The sequence below is a fragment of the Lithobates pipiens genome, unplaced genomic scaffold (genome assembly GCF_037356315.1).
Source record: "Lithobates pipiens isolate NorthernLeopardFrog02 unplaced genomic scaffold, aLitPip1_a1.2 Scaffold_1, whole genome shotgun sequence".
Lineage (NCBI taxonomy): Eukaryota > Metazoa > Chordata > Amphibia > Anura > Ranidae > Lithobates > Lithobates pipiens.
In genome coordinates this window covers 144,498,006-144,524,617 of record NW_027507685.1, presented here as the reverse complement: position 1 = coordinate 144,524,617, position 26,612 = coordinate 144,498,006, and the positions used below count along the sequence as shown (strand labels likewise).

The following is a 26,612-nucleotide window of genomic DNA, read 5'->3' as shown; positions in this document are numbered from 1 at the left end:
TATTCCGACTGTGTGTGGTCTGCATCGGACTGTTTCTGTCAGATTATCCGACGGACCAAGTTTTCCAACTTGCCGGTAAAATTTTCCGACAAAATTCTATTGGACATACTCCGATCATGTGTAGCCTACTCCGACAGACAAAGTGCCACGCATGCTCAGATCAAATTCCTAGACCAAAGCTATTGGCTACTAGCCTGAACTTAGTCCCGTCATAACGAAATAACGTCATCACGTTATGTACAATCGGATCTTCAATCAATTTAGTCCGACGGTGTGTATGCAACATCACTTCCGGACCTCTTCCGGAATTAATCCGTCGGAATTACTCCAACGGATTTGGTTGTCGGAATCTCCGACCGTGTGTACAAGGGCTTATACATATTTTTGGTATAATTTTTTACTTTTACTTGTAATGGCGGCAATCAGGCACTTATAGCAGGCCTGAACCCTTGCCAATCCAAGTTGAGGATTGGCCAGTGCCCTCAAAATACTCCAGGCAACTGCACCTCTCCTCTCATTCTTCTAGAAGGTACCAGTATATTTGAGAAAGAAGAAATTTGATTGGCTGGGAAAACATGTAAGATGGTAAAAAGGCATGTAAGATGGTAAACAGGCATAAATGTAGTTCTTTAAAACAATAGAAATGGAGTAGTTGTTAGATGTCTCCCAGTGGGTCTTCAACAGACAAGCACTACAGAGCTGTTTAAATGAAGTGCACCTATTGAAAACACTGGAAACGCACCCACATGGAAAGGCCCTTAGATAAGATACCGGGTGAGCAATCCACGTTAATAGCACATAATTAGATGTGTATCCACAAGTCTGGGGGTACTGAAGTGACTCAATCCAGCAGAGAGCAATTAAAATAAAACTCCAATTTATTAAAAAATAACACCTATATGTGTTTCAGAGCGAACATCAAGAGTAACACAATAGTTAGCAAAATGACAAACATATTCAAGTGGAGTTCAAGAAACTCTTCCCCACACTTAATAAATTACTGTACTTTTGGTTGACAGTACAAGAAGATTCTGTTGCTCTTTATTTGTGGGCCTCATGTCACTCGCACCATTCAGGCAGACAGATCACTGCCGATTTTTCACATAGCAGCAGGACATTTTGTATTTACATGCTCCCGATTGTCATGTACTTTTGGTTTTGCGTACATACCCGCATCAGGTGGGGAAGATGCAGGGTGGGGAGGGGAAGGTTAGTTTTTACTTGATGGAATGCATTACAATAAAAAACAAAGTTGATACAGATAATGCACAGATGGCGAACCCTTTATTCATGTGATATGCATAATGTCTTCACACTAGATCAGGAAAGTATACCATATGTCCAATTACGAGAGGGACGGCCCATAACTGTTACACAATATGTCTTAATGTTTGACCCATGGCCTCGATAAAACTGCTTTCTTGGCATAATGTATGGGGGCTTAGGGACAAGGTAAAGGGATCCGCATTTTTGTAATTTCTCAAAAAACAACGTGCCGACATTGTGGTGTTGGTGGAGTTTCAATCTTAATTGCCAATTTGGTGCACTTTGAGCTATGCGATGTCCAGTCTGTTAAATTATATGGTGAGCATTTCCTTTTGATGGCATTTTATGTACCTCCTCCATTCAGTTCTGCTATAGTTACAGAGAGCTTGCTGTATATGACTCATCACCCTTCGATTCAGGTGGTATGGCTGGGGGATTTTAATGTTATGCTGAACCCAGCATTGGATAAACTGTCACCCTCACCATTAACTACTACAGCTCCAACCCACACTAGATTCTCCCAAGTCATCACCTCCTTTAATCTCATGCCGCGTACACACGATTGAATTGTCCGCCGGACCATAGTACGCCGGACAATTCGATCGTGTGTGGGATCCAGCTGACTTTTTCATCGTAAAGTCTGGCGGACTTAGAAAGTAGTTTTGACTGAAAATTTGTCCGGCGGACTTGGCTTTCAGCGGACAATCCGTTCGTCAGTGTGCTAGTCCGGCGGACTAAGAATGAAGCATGCTCTGAAGCAAGTACGAGAAGAAAGCTATTGGCTACTGGCTATTGAACTTCCTTTTTCTAGTCCCGTCGTACATGCTGTACATCATCGTGTTAGAAATTGCCGGACTTTCGGAGCGTCCGTGTGTGGCCAAGTCCGTTCGTTATAAAGTCCGCCGGATTGTTTGCCGGACCAATTCCGCCGGACAATTCGATCGTGTGTACGTGGCATGAGTGACACCTGGCGTCTTAAGTTTCCTCTTGACCGAGCTTACTCATGTTCCTCAGCCACTCATAACACCATGTTCTGCATAGATTTAATACTTATCTCCAATACCCTTGCCCCAAGATTACTGAGAGCCGTGTTCTCCCCAAGACTACTCTCAGACCATAGCCCATATTGGATTAGCCTTTCCGTCCCGTTAGACAAGCCACCCCGTATGTGGCACCTGAATCCATTCTGGCTCACCCGGTTATCGGAGGATGAGGAGCTTGGTAACAGTTGGAGAATCTATTTTTTAGAGAATGACAGATCTGCATCCCCAGACATAGTATGGGAAACCTTTAAATTACACGCATGCCTGACTCTGATCTCCTGTATCAACAGGCTGAAGGATAATTCAGCAGCTAGAGTAGACGGGCAATGCGGGATCTGTCCTCCTCTGAACAGGGTTACATGTCAGACCCCTCTCCTGCTATGGCTGCCCAACTCGGGCTACAAACCAGGGTGGTCAATCAGCTACAGCACGAGACGGCCAGGAGAAAACTTATATTTGCCAGCCAAAAATTGTGTGAACATGGAGAGAGAGCGGGTAAACTGTTGGCCTACCTAGCACATATCGAAGATAAACCCCCTACTGTCATTTCACTTACTGGCCCTAATGGGAAAAAGATCACAGAACCCCATGCTGTCACTTCCAAATTCAGGAACTTTATTCAGCTTTAGACATCCCAGGTCTCCACCACTGAAGCCCAATTGGAGGATCTACTAGTGGGAATCACCTTCCCACAGCTAGATGACAGTCAAATGGCTATGCTAGATGCACCTCTTACACTAGATGAAATAACCACAGCAATCGCGAGCTTAGCCAGATCCAAGGGCCCAGGTTCATATGGATTACCCACAGAATTGCCACTAAAATCTTAACAACCCCCAAATACGACGATTATACCCCAATATGGCACAAAAAATTACTCTCAGAGTTCCTCTCGATCCATGACACAGAGATATGGAGTGAACATGGGATATATTACTTACACCACATCATTTCTAAAGGGCACAGTTAAAAACTTTGATGGCCTTCTAAATGAGTTTGTGCTGTCCAATTCCCTACTCTTTAGATTCCTTCAAGTGCACCATGCAGCTCAAACTCAGTTCCCTCAACCTTTACCACAGTCTACCCCTAATGTTATTATGGCAGTAGTTAAGAATGAGGATGTTATGCTCCTAACCCCATCATCAACCATCAATCATGCTAGCTTACAGCCTTAAACCAAGATGGGAAAGAGAGGTAGGTCCATTAGAGGATGAGGAGTGCAGTGAAGCCCTGGCTTCATGCAAGACTGTATCCCCCAAACTTTCAAACTGGTTAAACCAGTTGTATATTGTGCACCGAGCATATCTTACCCCCCTAAAAGTCGCAAGAGTCTTCTGCCTCGTGTACAATGTGTAACCAGGCGACGGGCACAATCTCCCAGAGTCTATGGAAGCAGATCGTAGATTTCTTCCATGATGACATGGGATCCCCTTTGACCCTCAACCCCAAACAATGCCTACTGGGGATATTCCCTGACTTCGAGATAGACAAATTCACTAAAACATTCCTCCATGAAACACTGTTTTCTGCCCAAAAAAATTATATCTAGACAGTGGATGAGGCCCATTTCCCCCAGCTTCAACGACTGGAAAATAGATATAAATAACACACTTCCCTAGAAGAAGTTCATATACATTAACAGAGGTTGTCCAGACAAGTACAACAAAATCTGGGATAGGTGGCTTGTGTCCGCAGACACATGCACTGGGGGATCGTAAATCCATAACCCCTCCCAGCGCAGAATCTTATTAATAGTATAGACAAAAGGTTTTCCACCTAATTGATTGTGGCAGAGTCCATTGTTCAATCTGTATAAGTTCCTGTCATGTTGGGTTTATGTGTACATAAGCCACATATTTTTGTTATATGCATTTCTCCAGTATTGCCTTATAACTTGCAGAAGTATGATCGAACTGTAAATTGTTTGAATAAAAACTAAAAAAAGAAAAAAAGAAAAAAAGAAATGAAAGGCAAACTTTGAGCATAAATGTAAAAAACATTATAAAAAACTTTTTTTTCCTTTTTCATAAGTAATCACATACCCTCGGTTCTCAACTGCATATAGAACTCAGAGAGCTGGAGGAGCATTAACTGCAGCACACTGGTCTTCCCAGTGAATAGCTGTGCAGGGGGGGAGGTGTGTCAGAAATGTGTGATCGTTGGAGAGCAGGCTGAGTTACAAGCATATCTAGAGAACTAACTACACTGTGTTCTCATGTCTAGTGTGGTCATTTTTTTTATTAGGAAAGCAGTGGGACTGGCAGGAGCATCAGAGATTCCAAACAAAGGAAGCAATACAAAGAGCTAAGATAATGTATTTATAGGTGTATAACACGCACTTTTCCCCTGAACTAGAGGAAAAAAATCAGGGGTGCGTGTTTAACGCCGATAGTGTACCTCGCAGGGGAAGGAGGGGGACGAGCTTCGTCGCAATTCACAGAGCCGTCATCTCCTGTATAATCGTCTCTCACTCAGCTCTGATGTCACACACACAGTCCCGCCTCCGCCACCGGCATTGGACCAGAGTTCTATCAAGCACAGGAGCTGGTCCAATGCCGATGGCGGAGGCAGGACTGTGTATGTGACTGCTGACTGAGAGCTGAGTAAACAGGAGATGACGGCTTGGTGATTTCCTGCATGAGAGATGGTGAGGCTGCAGATGGGCATCAGGCTGCATTGACGGAAGATGGGCGCAGGTCAGGCTGCAGATGGGCACATATCAGGTTGCATTGAGGATGCAGATGGGCACTAATCAGGCTGCATTGAGGCTGCAGATGGGCACAGATCAGGCTGCATTGAGGCTGCAGATGGGCACTAATCACGCTACATTGAGGCTGCAGATGGGCACTGATCAGGCTGCATTGAGGCTGCAGATGGGCACTGATCAGGCTGCATTGAGGCTGCAGATGGGCACTGATCAGGCTGCATTGAGGCTGCAGATGGGCACTGATCAGGCTGCATTGAGGCTGCAGATGGGCACTGATCAGGCTGCATTGAGGCTGCAGATGGGCACTGATCAGGCTACATTGAGGCTGCAGATGGACACTTATGGGCATTTCTCACATATAGGGAAGATGAACTCATTGATAATTCAAATCAAGGAAATAGAGCCCCCTATATTCAAAACTGGAGCATAACAGCTCAGAGCATGCTGTGGCCTTACCAGCAGCACTCTTGGTCCTGGTTTTCATAGCTGTTTTTTACCCAATTTGGGCTTCATTTGATTAGGAACAGGCTTCTGATATATGAGTGTGCTCCAGTTGAGCCTATAGCTGGCTCATTTTCTTTGGTTTGAATTGTTAATGAATACGTCTTCTATAAGTGTGAAGTGATTCACGTTAGTGTTAATAGGCAGGTGTAAGATTAATTGTGGTGGGGGCATTGAACTCAATGTGAATTTGTTGGTGTTTTTATTACTCATAAGCAAGCCGTACATCATACAATATTCTTTGTGTGGTTGAAGGAAAAAAAAAATTGCTAGATTCCCCCATCAATACAGTCAGTGTTGATGGGGGAATCCCTCCCACTGTGCTATATTAATCTGACAGCAGGAGGTTTCCCAGTCATCAGAATACAATGATCACTACCAGCAACTATAGCCACTGGCAGTGAAAAAAAACCAACAGGCTGGTTGTACTGAAGTTGATCGATGGATTGACTTCAGTACAGCAAGCCTGCCCATAGATGGATCAAATTCATCTGGTTTCTGCTGAACCAGCCTAATTTTGAACCATTAGCTGTCCTTCTCTTTTACCACTTGACCTCCGGAAGATTTTACACCCTTTTTGCTATTTAGCACTGCGCTACTTTAACTGGTCATGCAATGTTGTACCCAATGAAATCTATATAATTTTTTTGCACAAATATACCTTTCTTTTGCTGGTATTTAGTTGGCACTGCGTTTTTTTTTGTTTTTTTTTTTATATATATATAAACGAATAAATACAAAACAATTTTGAAAAGAAAAAAAAAAAAAAACAATAATATTTACTTTCTGCTATAAAACATATCTAATAATTTTTTTTTTCTAAAATCTAATTTCTTCATTAGTTTAGGCCAAAATATATTCTGTTACATGTCTTTGTTAAAAAAAAAAAAAAAAAAAAAAGCTTATATTAATTGGTTTGTGTGAAAGTTATAGTATCTACAAACTATGGGATATATTCTGGATTTTTTTTTTTTTATATATATACACTAGTAATAGAGGCGATCAGTGACTTATAGTGGGCCTGTGATAGTATAATGGGCAATCTGACACTAGCTGATGCTGGCTGGGGGATACACTAACTGACACTGACATCAATAATACAGTGATCAGTAATAATATTATACACTGTACTACCAGCACTGGATGGGAAGGGGCTAACATCTAGGGGCAGTCAAAGGGTTAACTGTGTGCCTAACAATGTGTAATATGTGCTGCTTTTACTAAGCGATCTTGTCGTTTTTTTACCTGCTTTGCAGGGAATAAAAAATAAATAAAAAATCAAGATCACTCGTTGGTGTAGAGAGCTCTGTGTTGTTAACCAGCACAGAGCTCTCTTTTGTGAATCACTGAGCTGATCAGTGGGTCCCACAATCACTTATTGCATGGGACCTGTTGATCGGTTTGTGCTGTAGGAAATCACAGCATTGCCAGGGCTGTGGGTGCACGCAAGCCCCCTACCTGGAAGTGCTGACCAGATACGTGATCCAGCGGCAGCCCTGCAGCGGTATATCAGCGAGGGGCAGTCGGGAATCGGTTAAACAGTAGGAACTTGTGGGAAATTATCACTTGACACCAGTCCATAATACCAGTCAACTGCCTCCATAGAACTCCCCATCCTGCGCTGGAGCTGCTACAGCGGGCAGGGAAAAGTTCTGAGTTAAGACATCTGGAAACGTATTTTGTTTGTCTGTGTTTCGCGACTGGTGTGTCCATTTCTGCTATGAACCGGAAATTAGCCGGCCTGGCCTTCCTGTTCAAATTGCGGGGCATTCCAGATTTTACCAAAGATTTCTGGTAAAACAGGCCCCGAGAGGCTTATCACTTTTGACATCCTGCAATCTTTGTTTTTGCAGACAACAACAGTGTGCTCATCCAGTTTCGAAATTTCGTTATTCTGGGCGGCTTTTATAGAGCCCTCAGGGTGGCTGATTTGGTTAGTCTGTCCAAGGCTGCCCAAGGGCAATTGTCTGGAGCAGATGTCTGCTAATATGGCTCTTCTGTCATGCTTTTTATCCATCTATCTAAGACGGATCAAGCGGGAAAGGGGATCTTCCGTTTGCTGCAGATTCCTGGTTCGCCCATCTGCCTTGTTTTCGCGGTGGGGGAGTACTTACAACTTCGCCCAGTGGTAGCTGGTTACTTTCTTGTTCATTCGGATGGTTCGACTGTCGAATTTTCAGTTTGTGTCGGTTCTGCGGCACTGGTCTTGTGGCCAGTAGCTATTCTTCTCATTCTTTCCATGTTGGGGCGGCTGCTGAGGCTGCCCAGTGGGGATTGGATAACGCAGTTGTAAAACGTATTGGCAGGTGGGAGACAGGTTTAAAATGTATGTGCGTCCACACTTAAATTAATACCCCCGGGTTCACTGGGGCGTCTTGATGTTATTTCTATAGCATGTGTAGATTTGTGTTGTGGTTATGTGTTATGTTTTTATGTATTTCTTTTCAGATCATGCTTGCCTTGTGTGGATTTTGGGACACTCCTTTGTTCATTGGGGGGCCAAGAGGACTGATGTCAGGCCTAATGGTTGTCAGCTAGGCTTCCCCAGTTCTGAGGCTAGCATTAGATGGATAGGAGTTCTGGGGTTGTTATGGAGCAGGGTGGTCCCAGAGGTTAATAGGGTCGCAAGATGGGATAGGCCCCCCCAACATTTTGGTCTTGTACGCTGGATGCAACGTTCTGGGGGTTTAGTCCAGCCGATACCTCATACTGTGGTGGTGTGGTCTGACATGGTAGGTCGCACGACCTGCCGCTTTGCCAGGTCAGTGGCGAAATTGTAGAATAAAGATTAACAAGGAGGTTTGGAGGTTTATAGCATGAAACGGTGGTTTCGTAGTATGGCATCGGGAACTGGAGGGGGATACATGGCGGTATCTCTGCAGTGATGGGGTCCATCTGAATGTGGGGAGTATGGATCTGTCATCTCTGGGTTTGCAAGACAGGGTACAGTGGGCATTGCATTTTTGGCGGGGCGGTTGGTTCTTTGGAGGCATTTTTTAATAACCTGCTGTGATTAGATGATTGGGACCCGCTAAGGTATGGGTTCCCAGTGGAATGCCAGTTATAGTTATATGGTTATAGTTACAATGGTGTATCTGCAGAATGTGGTTCGTCCCCGAGCCGATGCAGTGCGGCAGGGATCATGGAAGTAATTACGCAGATACAAGGGAAAATTTTTAAAACTTGGTGCCTCCAAGGATCGGCAACCAACAGTGTTATGTGTTTTGTTTGGTAATATTGGTTTACCTAATTGTTATTTTTTAATAAAGGGGCCGAAAACTGACAATTTACTCCAACTTTTGTGTCAGTATAGTTTTTGGCAATTCTAGTTGGGGCAATAAGATGGGGGTACAGTAATTTGTGATACAAACAGTCAAAATACACCTGGGGCATCTTTTTTCATGAATAAAGAATGGTACAAACACATCCTCAGAGAGCAACTTCTCCCAACCATTCAAAAACAGTTTGGTGAGGAACAATGTCTTTTCCAGCATGATGGAGCTCCTTGCCATAAGGCAAAAGTGATAAGTAAGTGGCTTGGGGAACAAAACATAGACATTTTGGGTCCATGGCCTGGAAACTCTCCAGACCTTAATCCCATTGAGAACTTGTAGTCAATCCTCAAGAGGCGGGTGACCAAAAAAAAAAACCCCCACAATTTCTGACATAATCCAAGCATGGATTATGCAAGAATGGGCTGCCATCAGTCAGGATGTGGCTCAGAAGTTGTATGACAGTATGCCAGGGCGAATTGCAGAGGTCTTAAACAAGAAGGGTCAACACTGCAAATATTGACTCTATGCATAAACTTAATGTAATTGTCAATAAAAGCATTTGCCACATATGAAATGCTTGTAACTATACTTCAGTATACCGTGGTAACATCTGACAAAAAAAATTAAAAACACTGAAGCAGCAGACTTTGTTAAAAAGGAATATTTGTGTCATTTTCAACACTTTTGACAACGACGGCTGTAAATGCTGTATACATCTTATTCCTGTGGTTTGCTGGCATCTTGTCCAGGCAAGCTTTTCCACGTGGGTACGTTTCCACTGTTTTTAATCACTACACATAGAAGCTATTTTGTGCCATTTCAACAGCAACTTGGTGTGATCTATTAAACACCCTTTGAGAGACATCAAATACCTACTCCATCCTTATGGTCTGAAAGAACACCATCTATGCCTGCTTGCCGTAATTACACGGTATTGTGTTTTCCTGCCCAATATTAGAGGTGAGCATTGTACATTCATGTGAGAACAGTTATAGATTTAGTGAAACTGGCCATAAATAGGTCGAAATTCTGATGATTCAGCAGGGACCGGCCAAATTTCAATCCATGTAAGGGCAGGCTGATTGCACAAAAGTTGATCTATCGATTGACTGGTGTATAACCAGCATGTTGGAAAATTTTCTTTTAACCACTTCAGCCCCGGAAAGTTTACCCCCCTTCATTACCAGGCCATTTTTGCCATATGGTGCTGCGTTATTTTAACTGACAATTACGTGGACGTGCGACGCTGTACCCAAATAAAATGTATGTCCTTTTTTTCCCACAAATAGGAGCTTTCTTTTGGTGGTATTTGATCACCTGTATGGTTTTGATTGTTGGCGCTATGTACAAAAAAAAGGCAGACAATTTAAAAAAAAATATATATATATTTTTTACTTTCTGCTTTAAAACATTCCCAATAAAAAAAATTGAATTTCTTTATCAATTTAGGCCAATATGTATTCTGCTCCATGTTTTTGGTAAAAAAAAAATAAAAAAAATCTCAATACGTGTATATTGATTGGTTTGTGCAAAAGTTATAGCGGCTACAGACTATGGTTTATATATATATGTATATATATATATATATATATATATATATATATATATATATTACTAGTAATGGTGGTGATCAGCGACTTATAGTGGGACTGCGATGCAGACGAACTAGACACTCAACTGACACTTATTGTCACTTTTTGAGGACCAGTGACACGAATAATCAGTGCTAAAAAATATACTCTGTCGCTGTACTAATGACACTTGCAGGGAAGGGGTTAATGTCAGGGGCGGTCAAAGGGTTAACTGTGTTACCTAGGGGTGATTACTAACTGTGGGAGATGTGCTTTGACTGGGGGAATGTAAAGATCTGTGCTCCTGCTCAGAAGGAACACAGGATCAGCACATTCCCCTCTCACAGAACGGCGGTTTGCCTTGTTTACATAGGCAGGCGGTCTGCCATTCTCCTGAACAACCAGCGGGTCCCTGCAAACATTGCGTCCACCGGACCCGCTGATTGGTCACAATGGGAGCAGGTCGTGGCCGCGACGTGTGCGCCCCAGACCCCAAAGTGCCAGATCACGTACTAGGTACCTGATCTGGTGCAGAGCGCCCGCCCTGCCACGGTAAAAATATGGTGGGTGGTCCGCAACTGGTTAATTAGTGCCTGTGGGCTATAGCTGGCGGTGCTGATCAATGTATTTTGATGATAGGACAGTCTCCCCACACTCAGAATGCAATAGCGCAATGGGAGGGATTCCCCCATTAACCTCAAGGGTGTGTATAGGAGAATCAAGCTATTTTCATTCATTCAACCCGCTGGTTGAATAAAAAAAAAAAAAAAAAAAACACTTGTATTGCCAACCATAGAGGCACCCTGTTTCCTTTGTATTTTCTAAGCAATCACTGGGCTGGTTCCAGCCACACATACAGTAGCTATACTTCCTTTTTTTACTGTCTGCTATGTACAGAACAGGGCCTGTTCAGTGCTTTATTAATGCTTATTTGACTTCACATACCTGGGATGGGTTCATCTTCATATATCTCAATATAAGTGCTTCTAGGAGCAGATGTGCCTTCGGCTTCCCACCATCTCTGCAGTAATCCCTTCGAGGAGAAGCTTTTCCTCTGTTTTGTTGGTGTTTGATTTCCAGGCTTTAATGTATGAGAAAGCGGTGTATATTAATAGGTCTATGTGATGTACAAGCATGGCTGCTGTCAGTCATCTGCAGATGCCAAATGTGTTAACCCATTCTGTTTGTACGGAATGCAAATGCATCCATGTTTAGTAAGACAATGACAAGTGACATGAAGTCACAGCTGCTTTTATGGAAGTCAGAAATGTGGTAAAACACAGGCAGCCATATTGGAACCAGGGTCAGGCTTAGGGGGCCCATTTACATCTTTGTGGTGGGTTAACACAGCTTTCCTTTGAATGGGCATCTTAACACACCAAAAAGGTGCAGGCATTATTTTTTAGCAATGCGGTGCATTGCAGTGCACAATAGTGTGTCACTATGCATTGTGCTGCAATGCAACGCAGGTGTGTTGGTTGGGGTTCCATTCAGAATGAAGCGGCACACCAACATACAGGACATGCCTTGGTACGCCTTGCGGTAACACATACATTACTTTGGGAATCTGGCTTTAGTGGGTGGCCATGGTTTAATTCACTGGTCAAGCATGACTGATGTCATACCTCCTAAACTTTTTGAGATAAGAACGAGGGACACCTATTCCCAAAAGTATGGGACATTAAATGAAAAAAAATACTAGTTAAAACTAAGCTCTACCCAAAAGGGGAAGACCCACTTATCTGCCTACTCTGCTGCCACATTTGGCACCTTTTTTTGGAGAGGGTGGAGTGGGTACCTGGTTTTGACAGGTACCCGCTCCCACTTCCGTCTGAGTTTGCCAAGGGGAACCCACCTGGAAGTTCGCCCCCCCCCTCCTTCACCCGCAGCCGGCTCAATTAGAGAGCGCAGCATGCATCACGCATGAGTAGTAGGGAGCTGGCTGTGGAGCCACGTGGCTTCACTGCCAGTTATTCTCAGTGGAGATGGTGGCGGCAGCACCCGAAAGCCGATTGAAAAATCAGCTCGGGTGAAGACAGCGATGGATTCCTTGACAGGTAAGTGTCCTTATATTAAAAGTCAGCAGCTACAGTATTTGTAGCTGCTGGCTATTTATTTCTGCAAGAGCCTGGAGCTCCACTTTAAACCCACTAGTGCTTTTTTTTTGGTGCTATTTTTATGCTATTCTTTTATGCTGGCTTTTGAAACTTGCAAATACAGCAATTTAGAATTTGGATGAAAGCTTTAGCACTGGGAAACACTTTTTGAAAGCTAAATAGTGCCTTTTTTATACAACTATATAGATCAGACCAAAAATGAGGAGGAAAGAGGACAGAGGGACTTTGTTCCAAATCAGGGACAGTCCCTCAAAATCAGGGACAGTTGGGAGCTATGCGATGTCCATATTTTAGGCTGATTTTGTCAAGGCATTGAGGATACACTGGTTTTGTCTGGTCTGGTTTTCGATCTAAAAAAAGTTGTGGTAAACCAGATATAAGGAACTTCAAGAGCAGTTCCTGACATGTCCAGAGGGCCACATGGTTGGTTTTGTAAAAGAATCTGTTTGTGTAAATTGTTAATGTAACCTTCAGAGAAGATCGCATGACATCCCATAAGAAAATAGCTTGACAGTGACATTTTCACTGGTTTGTGATTGCTAAAATTCCATGTGACATTGCACGGTCTTAATAGAGTGTTTGATGCATCCAGAGCATCTGACACATTTATTGGGATCTGGGCGCTGGATGGGAAGTGAAGGGAAACCTTCCCAATAGAATAAATACTGTACAGGAAACAAAAAAAACTCCAAGCTTTGCTTATTCTCTACTCAATAAAAGACAAAAAAAATGCTGTCTGTGCACAGTTTTTAAATATACATGTACATGGGGGGCAGCCATATTTGCTCATTACACTTTGGAGCCTTTGCACCCTTCTTAGTAATATTGCACAGTGATTGATGTAACATTTAATATACATATTTTTTTGTAAAAAAAAAAAAAAAATGGCTGCGCTACCAAATCACCAATACCTAATAGACCATAGACAAAAAAAGAAAATATAAATCTTCTAAACATACTTGATACATTTTTACATATTTCTGGACTATATGTAAACCCCACAAAATCAAATGCACTGAATGTCTCTCTAAAACAATCAGACCTTCAACAGGCTCAAATTTCTTTACCATTTAATTGGGTCTCTCGTCAATTACCATATTTAGGAATCTCACATCCTCACGTTCTGACCTTTTTGCAGTCAACTATCTACCTCTGCTGAATCATGTCGTAGGCTTCATGAAACAATGGTCCTCTCTTCCATTATCATGGTTAGGATTGAGAAATGATATAAAAATGTCAATACTGCCAAAGTTTTTATACACGTTTAGGGTACTTCCCATTTCTTTACCATCATACTTCTTAAGACTCATACAACGTAAAGCTATGTCCTTCATTTGGGGCAATATTAAACCCTGCATATCTAAGTCTAGTCTGTATCTTAGTAAATCATGTGGGATGTGGGGTGGGGGTTACCAAACTTCTCCTCATTACCATGCAGCACAAATATCAATATTAACTAAATATCATTCTATAGAGGAAATACCCTTGTGGGTAGCTATTGAATCTATCGATAGCGACCCAATCTCTGTGGCCTAGTTGTTGTAGCTTCAGCCAAAAGATAGATTTCATCTTACTAACCCCATTACAAAACATTCATTGGCTATTTGGGATATGTTTGGTAAATCCCATAAACTCCAATCCATACATAATGCCTTTTTTCTTTTCTTGGGAAGCCCGCTTTTTACCCTGCTTAAAAATTCACAAAGTCATTCTCTGCATGGACTTCTACAAATTTGGTATAATATGTGCAAATTATGGGCTCCCTAGTAGTGAATTATTTAGATATTTACAAATCAAAAATTTCTACACTCCTTTCCTTAGGAAGGGTACACCACTTAATCAAATGTCTCAGTTTGTATGAGTGACCCACACGTCAGAGGACTAATTTCATTTGTATATCAGAAACTCATTACTACTCCTAATGATGTACTACCCTCTTATACTGCTAAATGAGCACAGGATATAGGATAAATGTTTGACATTAATGACTGGTCTAATATTTGGTTAGCCACCAAATCATCTCCTCCTAATTGTTTTGCTTTGGAAACTAATTTCAAAGTTCTGACACGTTGGTATCTAGTACCAGCTAGAATAGAAAAAAAATTACTCTATCTTATCCTAATAATTGCTTTCAAGGTTGCTCTACACCAGATACCCACTTTCACATATAGTGGCAATGCCCGGTAGCTCAAGAATTCTGGAAGAATATATTTGTAATGGCCTCTAAAGTTTAGAAACCCCTATTGCTCCGGACCCAGCCATGGCACTTCTAAATCTTAAACCGGCTAAACTTATTTGGACTCAATTCCAAATACTCATTCAAATTAATACTGCAGCCAAACAAACCATAGCCAAGGCATGGAAGTCCAATACTCTGATCATGGCAGAAGCCAGATATAGAATTAACAAGGTCCTAATTTTTGCTAAAATTACAGCTATTGAAGATAATAGTGTTAATAAATTCAGTATGATTTGACCATTCATTGTTGTTGCCCTACTAGAATCCTTGTTTTATTAATGAAGTATTACTTTCTGGAGCCGGATCACCACTTTGAGAGATTTCTTTTTTCTTTTCTTTTCTCATTTTACTCTGTTTTTCTAGGATATCCTTTGTATGAAGGGCAAACCTATGTAATCCTTATTTGGTATTCAACACTATTATTACAATGCCCGTTTGGTTCTTATATTCTATTCTTTCTTTACTCTACTTGTTTTTCTTTTCTCGTTTACTATGCAAATGACGACTTTGGGATACCTTAATGTTTTACTTAATGGCTTATATCTCATTAGTATTGAGTACATTGTTATACATAGCTAATAATTTGTAAGGGGAGCATTACACTTTTTTTTAATATCACATAATCTAATTATTGTACGCAATAACATTTCCAATTTTGGATAACCATGCCCCCACCCATCCACAGTTTGTGCCCTTATGGGGTGGATTGGTGGTCTGGAGGCATGCTTTACAAATCCTCTACATCATTTTTGACCTTCATTTGGGTCCTTACGTTTATAACCAACCTATATTGTAGCTATGAATTTAGATTTATCCTATCCTGTAAGAGTAGTTATAGTTATGAATATATAGATATGATTCTATTATATATGTATCCTATGTTACGATACTTATTATACTTTGTCTTCTTTTATGCAAATTTCAATAAAAATATTGAACAAGAGAATTGCACCAAAAAAATTAATAAAATGTAGTGAAAATACTCACAATACTTGGATTGCTCCCAGTATTGATATGTGTTTCCACACCTCAATATACAAGAAATATTAAACAAATGCATATATTATATGAAGTATAATGTAATGTTTAAAGAAAAGGGGGGGGGTGGTTGTGCTGAATTTAAATATTTTTCATCTTATTTATCATTTTGATTTCACCCAATTATATTACAATGGGGGTTATTTCACATAGCAGCACAGATATTTCCCAGATAAATGTGGCTAACAACAACGACTAAAAACTGAATAGGACGAGATGGATCTCACACTTGATGGATTTCTATATCTTAATATCTATTACTCAGAACACATGGATTTTTCTACATAGAAACTGCTTTTCACGATAAGGAGCAATGTTAATAGTAAAGTGCATCTCTAGCCAAAATTACATATATTTTTTAAATCTACTTTTTTTTTTATTGTAGACTAAGGAATAGTTAGAACCTCATTTGTGTGTGTGTGTGCGCGCATGTTTTTTTTTAAAGTTACTGAATTCTTTATTTATTACTTCGGATAAGTGCACACAAGTGGTTCAATAACGTCAAATATAAAAAGGCAAACAAAGTAACAGCCTGGCCAACATGTTTCATTTTACAAATCTAATCTAATTGTTTCCATTACCGGATGTGGTGACTGCTTACAGCTGTCTTCTATGAATATTGGGTTTCCTTTTCATTTTACAAATCTAAAGCCTCGTGCACACAATGAGATTTTCTGCAGACAAAACCTCTGACTTTTGTCCGAAGGCGTGTGCCTGGATTTTGTCTTGCATACAAACGGCAAGGAATTGTCGGCGAAAAAACACGAACATAGTGATGTACTACGTGGTTTTTCAGCTCTTTAGCGCCACCCTTTGGGCTCCTTCTGCTAATTTGGCATTATTAGAAGTTTGGTGGGTGTTGATTTGCGCTTTCCATTTTGCGCTTTTCATTTTGTGCTTTTCAGTTAGTTTCTGAATGGCCGTTTGTCAACCAGACATGTTGCGGAATTGGAGGAGATAACGTGTTATTTATTATTGGCCTTGGAGTTACTGCTTTGGCCCAAGTTCAGTCCAGGAACAGGAGGAGGAGGAGGATTTCTTGGACCAAAAATTGGTTGCTTTATTAATCGTGACCAATTATGTCATATGCCTTTGCTGCGGGAGCTCCAAGAGAATAATCCAGATGATTTTGTAATTATCTCTGGACGACGGACCCCTGCATTCACCAACTCTTGGCATTGTTGACCCCCTATATTAAGAAGCAGGACACATTCCTGATGCTTTTATTTTATTTTTATTTTTTGCTTGAATAATAATGATTTGATTTGTTATATTTTTGGATGCATAGAATGCACTTTTTGTTTATTGTTCTATTGGCAGATAGCATGTCTAAGTTTATTTGTTTTATTTTATTAATGCACAATAAAAAAAATGTGGAGAATAATATTTGGCTATGTGCTTTACTTGACAGTTTGGAAGTAGGCAGTTCAATTTGTAAAAATACAATTTAAAATTAACAAGGGACACTAACATGGATGTAAAAACTAAGGGATAATGGTGTTGTGGTTAAAAAAAAAGCTCCATTATTATCCCATTAAAGAAGAAGAGAATATGCGCTGCATTTGGAGATTTCATAATTTGCCACGTCACGAATGTTAATTCTCCATTACGAATGCTAGTTTACAAGACCAACTGCTTCTGGCTCATCCTTGCTTCCATGCATGTGTGTTTGTACTTGGGACTTTTGTCCGATGGACTTGTGTACACATGCTCAGAAAATTCGACAACAGACATTTGTCCGCGGAAAATTTATAAACCTGCCATCCAACATTTGTCCACGGAAAATCTGACAACAATTGTCCGGTGGAGCGTACAAAGGGTTGGATTTTCCGCCAACAGCCTGTCACACATTTCCCATTGAAAAATCTGATTGTGATCACAAGGCTTTAGAGTTTCTTAAAGCGGTTCTGCACCTAAAAAAAAAAATATTAAAAGCCAGCAGCTACTAATATTGCAGCTGCTGACTTTTAATAAAATCACACTTACCTGTCCCAGGGTCCAGCGATGTCGGCGGCAGATGACAAGCGATCGCTCGTCTCGCTGCTGTCCGCGCCGCCATCCTCTGTCAGGGAATCGGGAAGTGAAGCATTACAGCTTCACTGCCCGGTTCCCTACTGCGCATGCGCGAGTCACGCTGCGCGTCTCTTATGGTCCCCCGCTGTGTCTCTGGGAACTGTGTGTTTCCCAGAACACAACGGGGGGCGGAGCGTCTGCGGGGGTCTGCGGCAGACTGCCCAGAAGTGGGTGCAGATACCTGGATTATCCAGGTAACTGCACCCCCTCCCCCCTGAAAGGTGCCGATTGTGGCACCAGAGGGGGGGAGGGATCAGATTAGCGGAACTTCCCCTTTAGGGTGAAGAACCGCTTTAATATAGGACATCAGTAATAGGAGGTGGTGGGAAGGAAGGGATTGGTGGACTTAAAATACGGGTGGTTAACATTCTAGCTCTATGGATGTGTCTTTTTTTGGGGGGGGGGGGGGGGGTGTAGCTGGGTAGTGGAGGATTTTTGTTTTGTTATGTTTTGTACCCGTATTCTGATTGGGGACACTTGCCTCACCTGCTTCCCAGGGACACAAGAAGAAGTAGCTGTGGAAATCACTTCTTAGACCATTGTTTGGCTCCATTAGAAAAGTATCCCTTACCTCCTGTTCCAGTGACAAAAAACATTTCCATCCAATGGGCTCAAGAACAAATGCATATTTCCCCAGGAACAACGACAGCAATAAAAGCTTCATGGTTGATGGTGATAAAGTAATATAACTCATTCACATGGAAAGCAAACATACCACATGGGTTTGTTGAGGTTCCATTTTAAAGTGCAAACAATCCATGTTAGAGTGAGGAAAAAAAAAGTATTTGATCCCCTGCTGATTTTGTATCAGAGATACAAGAGAGAGATAGAATAACAAAAATATTTAGAAAAGCATTTCATGCATTTCAAAAAAGTTATACATTTATTTGCTTTTTAATGAGTGAAATAACTATTTGATCCCCTATCGGTCAGCAAGATTTCTGGCTCCCAGGTGTCGTCTATGCAGGTAACGAGCTGAGATTAGGAGCACACTCTTAAAGGTGGTGTTCCTAATCTGAGCTTGTTACCTGTATAAAAGACACCTGTCCACAGAAGCAATCAGACTCCAATCTCTCCACCATGACCAAGACGAAAGAGTGGTCTAAGGATGTCAGGGACAAGATTGTAGACCTATACAAGGCTGGAATTGGCTACAAGACCATCGCCAAGCAGCTTGGTGAGAGAGTGATAACAGTTGGTTTGATTATTTGCAAATGGAAGAAACAGAAAAATAACTGTCGATCTCCCTCGGTCTTGGGCTCCATGCAAGATCTCACCTCGTGGAGTTTCAGTGATCATGAAAACGGTGAGGAATCAGCCCAGAACTACACTGAAGAATCTTGTCAGTGATCTCGAGGCAGCTGGGACCATAGCCACCAAGATAACAATTGGTAATACACTGCGCCGTGAAGGACTGAAGTCCTGCACCGCCCGCAAGATCTCCCTGCTCAAGTGTTGTTGTCAGATGAGACCAAAATCGAGCACTTTGGCATCAACTCAACTCGCCATGTTTGGAGAAGGAGGAGGAATGCTGCCTATGACCCCAATAACACCATTCACACCATCAAAAATGGAGGTGGAAACATTATTCTTGGAGCAGATCTGCAAAGAGGAGTTGGGCAAAATCTCTCCCGAGTTGTGTGCGAACCTGGTGGCCGACTAGAAGAAACGTCTGACCTCTGTGATTGCCAACAAGGGTTTTGCCACCTAAGTCATGTTTTGAGAAGGGGTCAAATACTTATTTTGCTCATTAAAATGCAAATCAATTTATAACTTTTTGAAAATGCGTTTTTTCTGGATATTTTTGTTGTTCTGTCTCTCACTGTTAAAATAAACCTACCATTAAAATTATAGACTGATCATTTCTTTGTCAGTGGGCAAACGTACAAAATCAGTAGGGGATCAAATACTTTTTTCCCCTCACTGACTGTATACCACCCTGAGAGAGGATCCATGAGGCCCCGAAATGTCCATGAATAAGTCTCTTTTTGCACATTTTGGCATGTTTTTGCACTTTACAATTATCACTCTAAAATGCAACCTCAATACATTGCATTTTTGAGGTTTACCCGCATGGTAGGTTGGCTTTCTATGTGAATGAGCTACAAAAAAGGTGTCACCACTGGCAATGCATCTTCTAAGAGGCAAGAAGGGTATGGTGCTCTGAGCATTGGACTGACTTAGTAATAAAAACATGACAGGGGCTGTTAATCCTTAATTTTTTTTTTTTTTTAAATAAAAGAATGTTAAAAATAACGTTAAGCGATAAAGTAATGTTTTGGCTAGAGGTGTACACTAAGCATACCTTGCAACATTCTGAGATGAGGGAAACCTATTAGCAAAAGTATGTAGATATAAGACAAACCCGCTGCCACACCCACCTTAAAGTGGATGTAAACCCAGTGTCATCCTTTCTAAACTACTGCCATAGGGGTTATCTATAAGGATACAAATGCCTCCTGCATGTATCCTTATTTGTCAAATGTCTCCCCTCTGTCTGCTATGAGACAAGGAAAACTGCATATTCTGTGGGCAGGTCTGTTGTTTGGAACTGGTGGAGTTGTGATGTCAGTAGACTTCCCGCCCACCTCTACACTCCTCTTATCAACATGCATTTTCTCCTGTGTATTTCTTACACTGAACTTCTGCTATGATCTCTAACATCCAGTGAAAAGACAGGAAAGTAACCACATGACTTCAGCATACCAAATCATGCGGAGGTGTGGAACAGCCAATCCTGGTAGAGCAGCAGAAGACATTATCAAATTACATCTTATATGGGATTTCATTTATTATTTTTGCATATACCTTAATTAAAATGGACTTAAAGCAACTCTGCTGCCTAAATCAATCAAAAAAAAGGTCCCCTGCTAAGAAGATATGGAATTCTTACCTCTCCTGCTGCCTGCTCTGCCAACAGTAAAGAAAAACTGCTAGCTGAAAATCTTGCCTGTACCCTATACCCTACAGAAATGTAGAAATTGGATGAAAGGTTTAGCACTGGGAAACAAATTTTTGATAGATAAATAGCTCTTTTTATATAGATCAGACCAATATGAGGGACAAATAAGGAGGAAAGAGGGACTTTGTTCCAAGTGGACAGTCCCTTAAAATCCGGGACAGTTGGGAGCTATGCATTAGCTGCTTTTTGGATTGATAAAAGTTAGGTACACTTAGTTGCTCTTACTGATGACGGTATCATATTGAAATTGTGAAGCCAAGTAAAATTAAATAAAAAATTTAATTTAAAAAAATCCTATCAGCTCATTTGTTCTCTATGAATCCTGCAGTCAACAGCTTGTTGGATGGGATATGGCATCCCCAGCCTATCCCTTAGAATTCGTCATCTGGTTGTTTTGCATTTTTGGTAGCTTACTCGCACATCTGAAAGGATGCTGCTGATATAGTGTCTTTTTACAAAACTAGAAATTATCATTACAAGAAATACAGAATAAATATACAATAAATAAGTAAAACCTTTCCTATGTAAATAGTTAACCTGGAGGGAATTTTATACTCAGAAGAACTCAGATTTCCTTTTGATTTTGAATCCCCAATCCATCCTAAGCATAAGCATAGGCATATTTATATGCATTGTGCGAAGACACAATAAAAGCATTAACTTCTGCTCTCAATTCCACACCGCTCTCTGCTATAGGGCTGGAAATTGACTGGTACCCAAGTGATTACTCAGCAATGACAACATTACGGCAAAAGGTAAAAACATTTTTAACATTGATTTATGTTCTACAACACTACAACGTAACATCACATATGGAATCATTATAGTTTGCATTTTGAGGTAGATAGAAATCTATTTCCATCTAAATCTATATATACAATTTCCATTTTTTCCAGAATACTTGGTGGACTGTGTCTGTGCAATTTATGTTCAAGTGGTCACTTGCAGCCCCAATCTAAAGCCTAGTGTGATAGGTTTTGCCGTTTGTACTAATTTCCGGAAGTTCGTACAAATCCGAAATACAAATTTTTATGCATACGAATTCCGTACAAAATTTTGTTTACGAATTTCGGATCCAAATTCATAACGAAAATTCGTAACAGTTAACGAACCTAAAAGTTAAAAACCCAGGAAGTCAGCACAGGGATGGTGGGAACCCCTCATAATGATAAATTCATCATAACGAAAATTCGTAATTGTTTTACGAAAAGTTAATGAACCTAAAAGTTAAAACCCCAGGAAGTCAGCACAGGGATGGTGAGAACCCTATGGGGAATTTCTGTGCTTACGAATTTTATACGAAATATGACATTTTGTTAATGACTTTCGGATTCAAATTAACAGAAACATGAAATAAGAGGAAGTCAGCACAGCACAGGGATGGTGGAAAGCTCTCATAATGGGGCCAACGGGTGTACACTCAGACCCGGTAACTCAGCACAGGGATGGTGGGAACCCCTCATAATGGGCACAGCGGGTGTACAAACCTGGGAACTCAGCACAGGGATGGTGGGAACCCTATGGGAATTTCTATGCTTACAAATTTCATACGAAATTTCGTTAACGAATTTCAGAATTTCGGATCCAAATTAACAGAATCATGACTGGTGTTTTGTTCACCAATCAGAGGAAATCAGCACAGCACAGGGATGGTGGGGACCCCTAATAATGGGCACAGCAGGTGTACAGAGGGACCCCTCATAATGATAAATTCATCATAGCGAACGTTCGTAATTGTTATGAAAAGTTAACAAACCTAAAGGTTAAAAACCCATGAAGTCAGTACAGCACAGGGATGGTGGGAACCCCTCATAATGAGAAATTCATCATATCGAACTTTTGTTTTTTTTTTACGAAAAGTTTACGAATGTAACGAAAATTAGTATTTCGTACGAATCCAAATTGAATTTCGTACACGAGTTACGATTTTTTTTTCATACGAAACAGAACAAAACTAAACAAATTTTTTGACGGCGCCCATGTCTAGTGATAGGGTGACAAGTAGGAGTCAGGGACGGTTATTTACTAAAACTGCATGGGGCAAAATCTGGTGCAGTTCTGCATAGAAACCAATCAGCTTCCAGGTTTTATTTTCAAAGCCTAAGTGAACAAGCTGAAGCTAGTACAGTATAAACTTGGATTGCAAGCATAATTCGTTCCAGAAACATGCTTGTAATCCAAAGCACTTGTATATGAAAGCGAATTCCCCCATAAGAAATAATGTAAACTTAAATGATTCGTTCCACAACTATTTATTCATAGGTCCTTCAGTTTATAGTCCATATAAAAGATTATAGCAATTTGATGGGTTGTGTAACCATAAAATGTCCATCCACAAATAGCAGCCTCCACAAGGGGATTAGAAGCAAAACCACAGAGTATAAAAGAGAAGAGAGGCGCCTCTAAGTGTAGTAATATGGCTAAGTTTAATGAAGGTACAACATTTAGCAACTCACATGATTGATGATTAAAAGAGGCACATCTATGTATGCAGGCATCCGGGGGATAGAGCAGTTCACATAGACCATCCTGCACACCGCCGGCTCTCACCGCTGTCATTCTGCAATCGTGACCGGGAAGACTACCCTGCAGTAGAGTGATCTGAAAGCAAGGCTTGAACCCCCCGTGGAGTGCAGCCTGGAAGGGATGACGTTGATGGCGGTGTGGGGGACAGTCTAAGTGGACAGCTCTACCCGAATGCCTGCATACTTAGATGTGCCTCTTTTAATCATCAACCATGTGAGTTGCTAAATGTTGTACCTTCATTAACCGATTCGGACTGCCTCACACAGATATACTGCAGCAGAAGGGCACGGACAGGCAGATTACCATACCTGTACGTTACCCTTTAAGAAGCAGCTCGCGAGCATGCCCGCCAGGAGCTCCGGGTCCCGTGTTTTCTCACAGTGAGGAAGAACGGAGAGATGCTAATGTAAACAAGCATCTCCCCGTTCTGCCTGGTGACACTGTCACTGATCAGCTCTCCCTGTAATACGGAGCGGTGATCAGTGTCGTGTCACACACAGCCCCTCCCCCCACAGTTAGAATCACTCCGTAGGACACATTTATCCCCTACAGCGCCACCTAGTGGTTAACCCCTTCACTACCAGTCACATTTACACAGTAATCAATGCAATTTTTTAGCATTGATCGCTATATTAATGCCAATGGTCCCAAAAATGTGTCAAAATTGTCCCATGTGTCCGACATAATGTCGCAGTCATGATAAATATCACTGATCGCTGCCATTACTAGTAAAAAAAACAAAAATTATCAATAAAAATGCCATAAAACTATCCTCTATTTTGTAGATGCTATAACTTTGTGATTTATTTTTACCAAAAATATGTAGAAGAATACGTATCGGCTTAAACTGAAGGAAATTTTTTTTTTAAAATATTTTTTGGGGATATTTATTATATAATATTTATTATAGCAAAAAGTAAAAAATAATGTGTTTTTTTTTCTTCAAAATTTACGCTTTTTTTTGTTTATAGCGCAAAAAATACAAACCACATAGGTGATCAAATACCACCAAAAGAAACCTCTATTTGTGGGGGGAAAAAGGACGACAATTTTGTTTGGGAGCCACGTCGCATGACCACGCAATTGTCAGTTACGCAGTGCCGAATCGCAAAAAGTGCTCTGGTCATGAAGGGGGTAAATTCTTCCGGGGCTGAAGTGGTTAAATGTAACCATATTGCTACACTAAAGCCCCATACACACGATCAGATTTTCTGCTGATTTTTTTCCTTTAGATTTACCAAAACCATATAATATGAGGTCAATCCTTAGGAGTTTCAGTGTGTTTGCAATCAGGCAGGCCCTTGCACTACATGGTATTGTTAAATCTGAAAACAATAATCAGCAGAAAATCTGATAGTGTGTATGGGACTTTAGAGGCGCCTCTCTGCTCTTTTATACTCAGTTGTGACATGACGCTACTTGTATATCAAGTCAAAATTTATTTTCAAAAATTTTGCGGGTCTTGCAAAACACTCTCAAATCAACGTTTTACTGTAGCCGATTGGCTGCCATGCACGGCTGCACCAGATTCTGAGTTCACCAGTTTTAGTAAATCTCCCCCACTGTGTTGTCACTTTTTAACAAGAAGTATATGAACAATGACCTTCATTTCAATTAAAGTTGCAGATTTAAAAACAATTGAGAAGGACTTTTTGAAATGACATTATCAAATTGCATCTTATATGGGATTTCAATTATTATTTTTGCATATACCTTAATTAAAATGGACTTAAAGCAACGCTGCTGCCTAAATCAATCAAAAAAAAGGTCCCCTGCTAAGAAGATATGGAATTCTTACCTCTCCTGCTGCCTGCTCTGCCAACAGTAAAGAAAAACTGCTAGCTGAAAATCTTGCCTGTACCCTGTACCCTACATCTGCAGACATGGGGCAGTGTAGGCAGCAGGAGACAAGAGAATTCAATGCCTTCTTTGCAGTGTCACTTGAACAATCAATTAAAGCGTAACTCCACTTTTGTTGTGGAAAAAAAAAAAAAACATTCCCCTCTGGGTGATCTATGTACATTGCAAGGATTTTACAAACGTTGTTGCAGATTCCTACCTTTTGGAATAGCCGTTTTTCTGTGTACATGTGCCCAGTGAATCGGCATGGGAGTGATTTTATAATTATGAATCAACTGCTGCACCTGCAGGGCTCTAATTAAGGAAACGTGCAGGGTCTGCATCCCTCTGGATGTGATTTCCTATTGGGAGTACCTCACCAAAAATGATATTTTTGTTGCATTGGATGCTCAAAATCTGACTTGTATCTTAGCACAGACTTCTGGGAAAATCAGTGAGTCAATCACACAAGCAGGAAATGGCATATCTGGTGGCGTTCTGTATACTACCTGTGTACAGAACGCCTCCAGGTAGCCATATTGCATTGCATTTTACAGAAAATTACAGAGCTGCAGATTGTAAAGGAAAGGACATTTTAATAACATTCAATTACAATATGACTTGAGTTGCAATTGTATATTATACGCTATCATATATTTTTTTTTCATTTGCTAATTATTTTTCCCCCACGAAAGGGGCATTGCCTTTTAAGCGCCTCTAAATTAAGGTTGCTATATTTTGCATAAATTGAATACTTATACTAGCAAAGTATACTTGTGACTCTAAGGGGTTGACTTAAGCTGGACATACATTATACAATTTTCTTATTGAATGTCTTTTAGATTTACCTTCAAATATGTAGAACAAGTGCCTGCTGGATGGGCATACAAATTGAAAGTGTTTAGGTTTGGTAAATCTAAGACTAGGTTCACAGTGACAGCGGGAATGAAATTTCATTCCCGCATGTCATTCCCGACTTGGGGGCCGATTTCAGAGACTTTTGTGCAGGTTGCTGCACAGATGTGTATTGAAGTCGCACCCGGAAGTCAACAAAATTAGTGCAGAAACTACTTTTGGGAATCGGTGAGGCGCCACAAATGCGGCGCCGCACCAATTCAGACGTGCTATTGCCAATGATTGCCGCCGATTTGGCATGCAATTTTATATTTTTATGTCAAATCGCATGCCAAATTGCTCCAATGTGAACCTGGGCTTAAGAAAATTAGTACAGGAAAATTGTATAACGTGGGGCCAGACTTACTAAAGCTAAAGAGTGCAAAGTCTGGTGCAGCTGTGCACTGTAGCAATCGGCTTCTAATGCGACATCATACATGGGTCAAATTCTGAACACATTTTTTGGGGAAAATCTGAAATTTCGTATATTGTGTAATCCGATGGTGTCACCATTGATTTGGAAATTCAACCAACCAAACATTCAATGTCAGCCTCATGTTG

The 26,612-nt window shown here is 40.9% G+C and overlaps 1 protein-coding gene across 3 annotated transcripts in view; it reads right to left on the bottom strand.

Moving 5' to 3' along the window:
- Positions 1–26,612, bottom strand: part of FIBCD1 (fibrinogen C domain containing 1) — a 483,657-nt gene that overhangs the window by 451,745 nt on the left and 5,300 nt on the right. The gene's annotated exons all lie outside the window — the stretch shown is intronic.